Raw genomic sequence first — 10,463 nt, 5'->3', positions numbered from 1 at the left:
TAATGTACATTTTAGTTGTTTAAAAGTCAACTTGCAGAAGCTGGGAGTGGTAGATTATATCTGTAATCCTGAATATATATATATATATATATATATGTATATGTATATGGGAGCATAACATAGCAAGATCATGGTCCAGATTGAGGCTCAGTCAAAAAAACAAGACTATCTCCAAAACAATCAGTGTCTAAAGGACTGGAAATGTGATTTTGCTGCTTAGCAGAAATGACACTGCAGTCAAGTCCTTAAATTGCACCCCCCAAAAAAAAATAATCAGAAAGACAATTTCTTGGCTGTTTATTCACTGTTACACCTAGTTGTGTGTTTTGTAATTATGTTTTCAGAAGTAATAGGTCTGAAACGGTCTGGAATTATTTCATTCTAAATGTCAGGAATTTAGGAATAATTATGATTCTTAAGCTAGACAAATGTGATGCAGTGAACACATAGAGAACACTTTTTTTTTTTCATTTTGAAATCCAGGAACCACAGGGAAAGCTGGGCATTGGTGGCTCATGCCTGTAATCTTAGATACTCAGGGGCTGAAATCTGAGGATCATGGTTCAAAGCCAGCCGGTGCAAGAAAGTCTGTGAGACTCTTATCTCCAATAAAACAACAGAAAACCAGAAGTGTCACTGTGGCTCAAGGGTGGACACTCACCTTGAGCTGAAGAGCTGAGGGATATTGGCCCAGGCCTAGAGTTCAAGCCCCACGACTGACCAAAAAAAACAAAAACAAAAACAAAAACTAAAAACAAACCTCAAGGAAGTAAAAGCAACTTTACAAAATCTTTTCTTTGACTAGCAATGCTCACAGTTCTCAATAGTATCCTATAGAAGCAAAGACAGAGCTATGATTAAATTACCAGATACATAGTAGGCAATTTCTTTAAACTTCCTTTTAAATTTGTAGAAAAATCTAAAGGAAATTATTTCATGCAGTTATACATCTGATTTAGTGAAACTTGATATTACTTTTCTTAAGCTACTATTGAGTAATAGAAAATTAATTTAATAGAAGCATTTTTTTTGCTAATACTGTACTTTGAACTCAGAACCTCACAATTGTTCAACTTGCTTAGTTGTTGGTCTAGCACTTGAAACTTGTAGTTCCATCTGAGATTTTTGCTGGTTATTTTGGAGATGATGTCTTGGGCTTTTCTACATGGGTTGGAATTAAAACTTGGTCTTCCAGATATCAGACTCCTGAGTAGTTGGGTTAACAAGCATGAGCTACCAGTGCCTGGGAAAATGCAGTGATTTTAAGCTACTGTCTAACACACCGCCTAACATTCAGGGTATCTAAAGAATATTGCAGAGCACATGCTTTACATATTGAGTTCAGAAAAAGTGTGAAAACAGACTTTGCTTCACAAGTGCTCTTTCTTTTTATTTCCTTCTGACTTTTACTTTTTGAGAGTTTCTCAGAATGTTTACTGAGAAGGTAACTGTATATTTCTAAGTCAACCTTGACTACTCTTTTGAAACAAAACTAACCTATTTGTCATAATGTATCAATCATTTTAGAAAATCTCAGTGCCTATGATGTTAAGATATTTAATACTAATGACTAAACATTTTCCTGGCAATGAAAATTTTATGACATGGAATAAGTTAAGTGTTTATGCTGATATAATATGATATAGTAAGTTTGGCAACCAAAAAATGTAGTAAACTCAATGAGGATAATCACTGTAAATGCAACATTTTCCTTGGACATAAACTGGTAGACCTTTGAGATATCTGGATTGTGTTTTCATTTGTCCTTAAATTTTATGAGAAAAACACAGAGGACCTGTTAAAATGATAGAGACTTCAGGAAGAAAATTCCAGTGTTTATATAAAGTCAGTGCAGACCCAATTTAACTCCAGCACCTACATCTAGTTTCATGTAGTCATTGATTTTCTCCAAAACTTGTCCTGTAGTTTATTGCCTTCATTTATTCACACCATTTTTCTGCTATAGCTAAACCCTGTCATTTCTACCTATTGAAATCCTATTTATCTGTCAAGCTTCAGCTAACATGTCACCTGCAAAGAAGCAATTTACAAACTCTATCCCAAAGCAGTCAGCATGGATTGTTCCCTTCTTGAGCTCACAAAGTATTTTTATGCTTCACCTATAACAGGTTACCAAGCATTATAGTCATTTTCAACCCATAATGATTGCATACTTCTTAAGGATAGATATTATTCATTTTTCAAACATCAGATTACAATGAACAGCTTTAGTTTCCTACAAAATAGTTGGCAAACATGTATGGGGAACACTATGAAGTATTTTAAATTTCCTGAATAATCAAAAAGAAGAATGAATTTCTTTCAATGTGTTTATTTAGTATTTTTTACTATGTTACATATACTATGCCACTTAACTCTGTGATAGGTGGACCAACTTGGTGACTACAATTCACACTATGTCTGCTTGCTTAACATTATCACTCATTTGTTTTCTCATCTCCTATCATAAATAGAAATGTAAAGTGATTTAGCTCTGTCCAACACTTCTACAATGTCTCTTCAGAATTATCAGGTTGCTCCTGCAAGTCATAGCTGATTAATATCCTAGTATATAACACATATGAAAACGGTCAAACAAAATCATTCCAGATGTGTTGTGAGCCAATACTTGTTAATATGTGTCATGGTTTTCCTCTGATGTTTCTCTAAAAACTGTAACAATCAAATACATACATGATTTCCTTGTCTTTGAAAAAAAAAAGAATCTCTTGGTGCCCTCACTAATAAAAAGCAAGACTAGAACATTCTGCTAAAGTTTCTATAAATCACTGATAAATTAAGACATCGTTTAAACAATATTGAGAAAATTATAATAGTGTAAACAATTTTAAGATATGAATAAAGGATATGGTGAATTATTGGGGTGATTATCAGTCACTTACTAGTGTAGCAACCTCTGCCTCTTAGCTGCCAGGGAATAATTTACCCCTCATTTCCAAAATATGCTTACATTTTCCCAAGGCCTATGCCAATATCATATCATTAACCTTTATCTTGGAATACAGAAGGTCTTTTTTCTAATAAGATCTAATTCTGGATTATTCTTCTTAGCTTAGATCAATTGATACAGTTCATCATTGAAAAGATGTAAAATCCAGCCTTAAAATATTTAGATTTTTTTCTAATTGTATAGGACTCCAAGATACCAAGACAACAAATTTGAAGTTTCTAAGATTTGACCAATATTTTTAGTCACTCCTTAGATGCCATGACTTTTCAATTTTGGTAACTTGGATGTGGACTGTGCCCAAAAGCCTTTACTTAATTCCATTTGGCACATGAATAAACTGCAAGTTTCATAAACTGTCGTGTATTTTTAATGGCTTTTCTATTATTTTTTCTCTTAGTTTTGTTTGAACATTTCTATAAGAAGCAAGAAAAAATAAGGTAGTAATTTTATTATTTATAAATATCTTTAGTATTATGTATCTAGTTTACAGATAACCTCTTTCACAAATTTAGTTGTTTAATTTTTGGCAGTACTGTAATTTTCAACTCAGACCTTAAGTTTACTAAGTTAGTGCCCTTCCACCTGAGATATACCTCCAGCCCTATGATTTGGTAGTTATTATAGAACTCACAGAAGGAAAATAGTACTAGATGGGCATTCATTTTACTTTAAGTATAGGAGACTATTGGAAGAGTAATCATACAAGCAAATCTATTTGCTATATATTAAATACCTCCTTAGGTCAATTAATTTAAAAAAGTATGGTAATACTGCTTTTAGTGAGAATTATTTTATGGGAAAATTATTTATGTGATAATTAGTGATTAGTCAAGCATATCTTTTATACCGAGTATATTGTGTTTCAAAGGCAAACATATCAAGGAAGCATAATTAAATAATTATTGTGCAACAAAAAAAGCGAAGTGATATTTAAGAGAAGAGTAACTGAAGTAAAATCTTGAAGATTTCCTATAATGTTTTGGATGGGTTTAATATGTTATTTTGAAACAATGGGGAAGGAAGGGAGTGGAAAGGAGGGAAAGTGGAAGAAAACAAGGGAGGAGGTAACACTATTGGACTAGAAATATGTAAGTGTAAGCCCTCTGCACATCTCCATTACAATAAAATAAAAACAAATTAAAAAGAATAAAATAGGATGCACAGTGAACACTAAAACAAGTAGTAACACATTAAAAATGTCAGCGGGGTACCAGTGGCTCAGGACTGTAATCCTAGCCACTCAGGAATCTGAGATTAGGGTCATGATTTTAAGACAGACCAGGCAGGAAATTCTATGAGTCCTTTATCTCCAAAAAACTACTCAGAAAAACTGGAAGTGATACTGTGACTCAAGTAGTAGAAAAAATATAAAACCAATTAATTTCCAAATATAAATGGGAATTCAAGTATCAGTTAATCTAAAATAAGGCAAGGATGAATAAAATGGAAGCAAATGACAGGGCATATTGAATATAAAAGCAAGTAATGTACTTTTCTCCAATCATATCCATAATCACATAAAACGATCTATATATTGAAAAAAGAAATTAAATATTCAAATTAATGCAGTAAACATTTTCTTAGCTAAAAAATCTTCATATGGACAATTTGTCAATTTTCAAAATTACCTAGATATTTACAAGCCCTAAGCAAAATTTCTAGCAGAATTTTATGAGAAACTTAAAGACAAAAGAAGAATAAAAATGTATATGCAAAGCCAAAGATCCTACAATAGCCAAACCACTTTTAGGAAAAAAGAAGAAAGTTTCAAAAATAACATCAATAGAAAATTTCTAGACACTACAAGTGTTTCCATTTGGATGAAATATGCTTTCATAATGTGCTTTTAAGTTAACTTTCTAAATGTACACCATGATCAAGGATAGATTCTTGATTCATTAACTGCCTAAAGTTTATTTTCTTCTCTACAGGGAAGAAACTTTTTTTTTAAGTATTTCAATGTTTTTTTTCTCTTTGCCTTTTCCAACTTTCAATTATACTCAAACTGGTGCATTACACTAAAATGCTTAAAACACAGGCTAAAAATGCAGTTAGCAAGAGTCAGTGCAGATTACATATGCCATTCAGTGGATGCTTTTATCTGTCTCTGTTAATGTATTTTTTTCTAAATGCATTACTACTTATTTCCTTATAACTCACATAAATTTCTACAAAATATTAAGTCCAATAGGTTAAAATTTAAGGAAATAGGACCACAAAACATAATGCATTCACAGGACATATTGATGATTACTACAGTGAAGATAAAAGATTTTTTGGGGGGAAAAAACCCTGAAATAGTGGCAGTGAATAAAAGTAAATAACAATAAAACATATGTCACCATATTTACTCTGATGGCCAATGAAATATTGATTTTTATGATCTCTTGAGTTAGAACTCATTTGTATTAAACAGAGAAATACCAGACATTGTAAAATGAGATACTAGAAGAAACAATAAAAGCCCACATCCGAGCAAATGTTTGTACAGCCACAGAAATTTAGAGCCTTGGTGCATAAAAATACAGGTATGTGAGCTGCAAACCAGTTTGGTTTAGGACATGAACTGACCTGTGTATCACAAAATATTAATTAAAAGTTATAATGGTTTATAAAGTTCCAGGGGATAACAACAACAGAAACATAAGAGAAAGGTTTATGGGGTTTGCCATTTGTTTAGACTTGTTTCAATAGTACTACATATTATTTGCATGTACTACAAAAGTATGGGAGCTTCTAAGTTCTTGTCTGTTTCATATTATTTATTTTTGCCCTTCTGCAGGCTCAGTTTAGTACGGAGGCTACAATATCAGAGCTCTGGTACCTTCCAGGGCCCTGCTGGGTTATCTCGACAGGATATTCCAAAATAAGGGACATCAACATTTCTTTTTACGTTCTGTATTTTAGCACTGTGTGTTAAGTGTCGTGGTTTCCTTTGAGGAATGCAGTGTTTTTGAGTAGATATCTAAGCAGACCTGTAGAATGTTCTTTTCACTCCTCAGTGTCACAGACTTGGTAAGCATTTAATCTTTTGTTTTTCTTCTGAAACTGTATCATATATTCTGCAGTTCCCTAAAACTGTTTGTGGATCCATTTCCTTTATTTAAACCTTACATGGGAATGATGTAGTCTGTGTATTGTTCTAATGGTGAGGCTACTACATCTTAAAGAAAAAATAAGCATAAAAAGTTTTAATTAGAATTGTCTTTAATATGAAGATGAACATTTACTGAATTTTAGTATTGCATTTCTTGATGAATGGGTGCAGAGTGCTGGGCTACCAAAATACCTATTTCCTCGATACTTTGCCTGTTGGCAGTCTCTTTGTTTAGAATATACTGTCATTTTTAAATTCTCAAGTCATAATTACGAATTATTTTGAGTAAATTGTGCTTTATCTTTCTTTTTAGTCTCCTTGTCATTTTGTTTCCTCATATATTCATATATGTAAGGAAAAGGAATATATATCTATTGATCTATCTATCTATCTATCTATCTATCTATATCTACCTATCTATCTGTTTGTCTGTCTCTCCATTTCTTAAATATCCTTCAAATTAACACCTCTTTGAAGCTTCCTTGTACCTGACTTTGGATTAGAGGTTTTTTTCATTTGTTTCTACAGAATTTTAACTAGTTCTACAATAATGTATTACAATTATTGGACCAAAGTTCCTTACAGGGTAATTCATAGGCATCAGTATCAGAGAGAATTTAGCAACATTTGTCATTATATCTCACCTCAGACATACCATACTAAAAACTGAAATTGGAATCAAACCTGATTATTTTTATGGATGGCAATACTTGAAAAATCTGTAATCTGTAATTCCATGTGTGTGTCAGGGGGAGCTCAATATTAACTATTCTGATAAACTGCATTGTTGGTAGGAGTGTAAACTTGCTCAACCACTTTGGAAAGTAGTATGGAGGTTCCTCAAAAGACTTTATAGAGCTCCCCTATGACGCAGCAATCACACTTTTGGGCATTTACCCAAATGATCACAAACAAGACCATACTAAATCTACCAGCACGACTACGTTTATTGCAGCATTATTTGCCATAGCTAAGATATGGAACCAACCCAGATGCTCCTCAGTAGATGAATGGATCAAGAAAATGTGTTATATGGAGGGCGGGGGGAGGCTGGGAGGGGATGAGAAGGGGAAACAAAGGAGGAGGCTACAATGCTTGTTAAGAAATGTACTCATTATCTTGCCCATCTAATTGTAGCCCCTCTGTACAGTATTTTCACAATAAAAAATAAATAAAATTTAAAAAAAAGAAAATGTGGTATATATACACAATGGAATTCTCTGCCTCCATCAGAAAGAATGTCATTGCCCCATTTATTAGGAAATGGAAAGACTTGGAAAAAATTATATTAAGCGAAGTAAGCCAGGCCCAAAGAAAGATAGGTCCCATGTTTTCCCTTAATTGCAATAACTAGTATATGTCTGAGTCAAGCAGAAACGGTCAGATAAGTTGATGTTAGGTGAAATGAAGCCCAAGATAAGAATTCAAATGCTTTTTCTTTCATGCAATTGTTTCTAACATATTTATAAGATAATTTCTTTGTTGCTTTGTATGTCCCTCCCCCACGGTATAACCCCTGGTTTCACTGTATTTGATGTTGGTATAATTTGTGGAGGGGAACGGAAAAAAACAAATCGTTTAAATAGGGATACAGGTGGACCCATTACAACAATGAGATGTACAAGTTGTTATGTCGAAAAACAAACTTTACAACTTTGGCCTGGGAAAGGGGTTGGTGAGAGGGTGGGGGTTGGGACATGGGAAGGAATGGGAAGGGGAAAAAAAGGAGGAGGCAACAATGCTTGGTAAGAAATGTACTCATTATCTTGTCCATGTAATTGTAACCCCTCTATACGGTATTTTCACAATTAAAAAAAAAGAAGTTCAATAAGTTTAGGGAAAGTCAATCCTTCTGATAACAATTTCTTTCTATTAGACTGGATTTTTATTTGTATCAGTCATGAGGCTTGTACTGAGGGCCTGGACACTATCCCTGAGCTCTTTTGCTCAAGGCTAGTGCTTTACCAATTTCAGCAACAGCTCCACTTGTTTTTTCTGGTGGTTGATTGGATATAAGAGCCTCATAAAATTACTTGCAGGGGCTCACTTTACTCGGCAATCCTTCGATCTCATCCTCCTGAAGGAGCTAGAATTACAATCTTGAGCTACCAGTGTCCAGCTGGACTGCATTTTTAATCTGAATAAATTAGCACACCTTAATAGGAATAATAAGGATGAACTTCACTGGACAGTGTGTAGCATGCATGGAATCAGTAGTTAAAAAAATCAGTGAAAGTCTACAAGTAACTGGATTGTGTTCCAAAGCAATACATAAGAAGTTGCATAGGACATAGAAACTCACATCCTTCAAAAGGTAAAACTGAATATGTCTGCTGTTTAATGAAACTCGCTATCCAAGAAAAAGATGAAAATGTAATCTATAAAGGGAATAATAAAGTAAAATTTAAAAGACACAGAAATTGTACCAATGTCATATGCCAAATATCTATTTGTGTGTAGCTTTTAATATCAAACAGCAGTGGTTTTGTTGACATCAATTGTTGACATATATTATTGCTATAGTAACATTTAGAATAGCTTAAATAGGTATGGTTCAGTCCTCAAGTTTTATGTTTTTACCTGTGTTAAATATTGTTCATTACAATATATTTGAAAATTCTTAGGTACCCTTGGCATTTTTTAAACAAATATTCTTTATGCAAATAATTTTCAATCATTGTTATTCCATATGTGTGCCTTTGCAAACTCTAATGTGAGGAGTAGTGATGTTTGGGGTATTGCTTTTTGATGATTTATTTTACTATACCACATTTGGGAAGTGGAGAATTATTGTTTTTAATTTCCTCATTCAATATTTTTCTTCTGCTGAATACTAATAAATGATTTCGTTAAACTATTGATTGCTACTATCTCCAACCTACATTTATCACAGCTGCATCACTGTTTCTATAGCAAAGCAATTTAATCTTCATTTATTTCTTTCTGTCAGATACAAAAGCTAAAATCACAATCACACCATATGAGGGAACATGTAGGTTGCATTTTAACATGACAAGATCTCATCTCATATAAATGGACTTAAAATATAAACAATATTAAGAAAAGATCTAATTTTTCAAAAACAGAAGCAAATTTGTGAAAGTAAACTGTTGTAATGTGTTATAAGTAAAATCAATCTGGTATATCTTCTTATCTGCTTTCATAAACATTTATGTTTAAGTGGCTTTTATGTTTCTACTTTTGTTGAAACTTTTCCTTTTGAATCATCAAGCTGTCCTCTTCTTTATAATTTGTTGAAATTAGCCAAGTTTAGGTTCCATTAATTCCAAACAAGTAACAATGTTTCCAGAAATCAACAAATTATTCAGCCCTTTACTAATTATGTGCTGGACAATTTGGTAGTTTCTAAGTAGTGTTCAAAATAAACAATTAATATTTTAAAGAATTTAAATGTGGCAATGATCTTCACTATTACATTATATATATATATATATTTATAGTATCTAAAATATCTAAATGTTTTAGACAGAACTTTAAAAAAGTATATTTAGAAATAGAATTCCTAGTTTAGAGTTCAGAAAGAAAAGTTTATGAATACTAATAATCAATGATGTAACTTTCCCTTTTTCCATAAAAATGACATAAAAGTGTCTTTTAAATTGAAAAAGGTTCAGGTTTTATAAGCACTCTTTTCTAAACTATTACCGTATCCCAGAATCCTAGCTCCTTTTGTGTTCTACATAAATGGCTGTTCTAAGAATCTATTGATATCCTAAATTACTATATGACTAAAATATGTTTGATTTGAGAAAATCTGTTCAATTAGGAAGAAAAACTATTTAGATATTAGCGAGGTTAACTCAATGAAAATCTCATAATAGTGAAGATAAAGTATTCACCTTGAATTGAAAGTTCAGAAATTGGGTTTTCCATTATTTGGATTTTTCAAGCTCCCAAACCAAAATTGGCTTGATCCTAACGAAATTCACAAGGGAATGATAAATAAATCATATTTTCCAAATATTAATTTACTCTAGTGATTACATTTTCTAGCTAGGGCAGCTCATCTCTTAGTATCTGAGATATATAAGAAAATTAATTATTGATCAAAAGGTTACTTGAGTACCATGGAATGAAAGAATAGAGAAGCTCGTTCTCCCAGGAGATATTCCATCTATTTCATGAAGAAACCTATTAAATTATTCCTATTTCACATTGCAGTAGCTACTATACAGGGGCCAAATTTCTCTTAAGTCCCTCAATTTTTTCTTATTTCTAAAGAATTTTACTTCTTTACAAATCTGTATCCAAGTCTTCTGATACTTTTTGGTATTATCATTGGATATCTTGTATACATAATTTTGTTTGTATGATACACTAAATTATTTCCTGATTTTTTAATGGTTAGTTCTACAGTGATTTTTCTTATATTTC

This window comes from Dipodomys ordii, unplaced genomic scaffold (assembly GCF_000151885.1).
Source record: "Dipodomys ordii isolate 6190 unplaced genomic scaffold, Dord_2.0 Scaffold1, whole genome shotgun sequence".
Classification (NCBI taxonomy): domain Eukaryota; kingdom Metazoa; phylum Chordata; class Mammalia; order Rodentia; family Heteromyidae; genus Dipodomys; species Dipodomys ordii.
Note: the sequence above shows the minus strand (reverse complement) of the source record.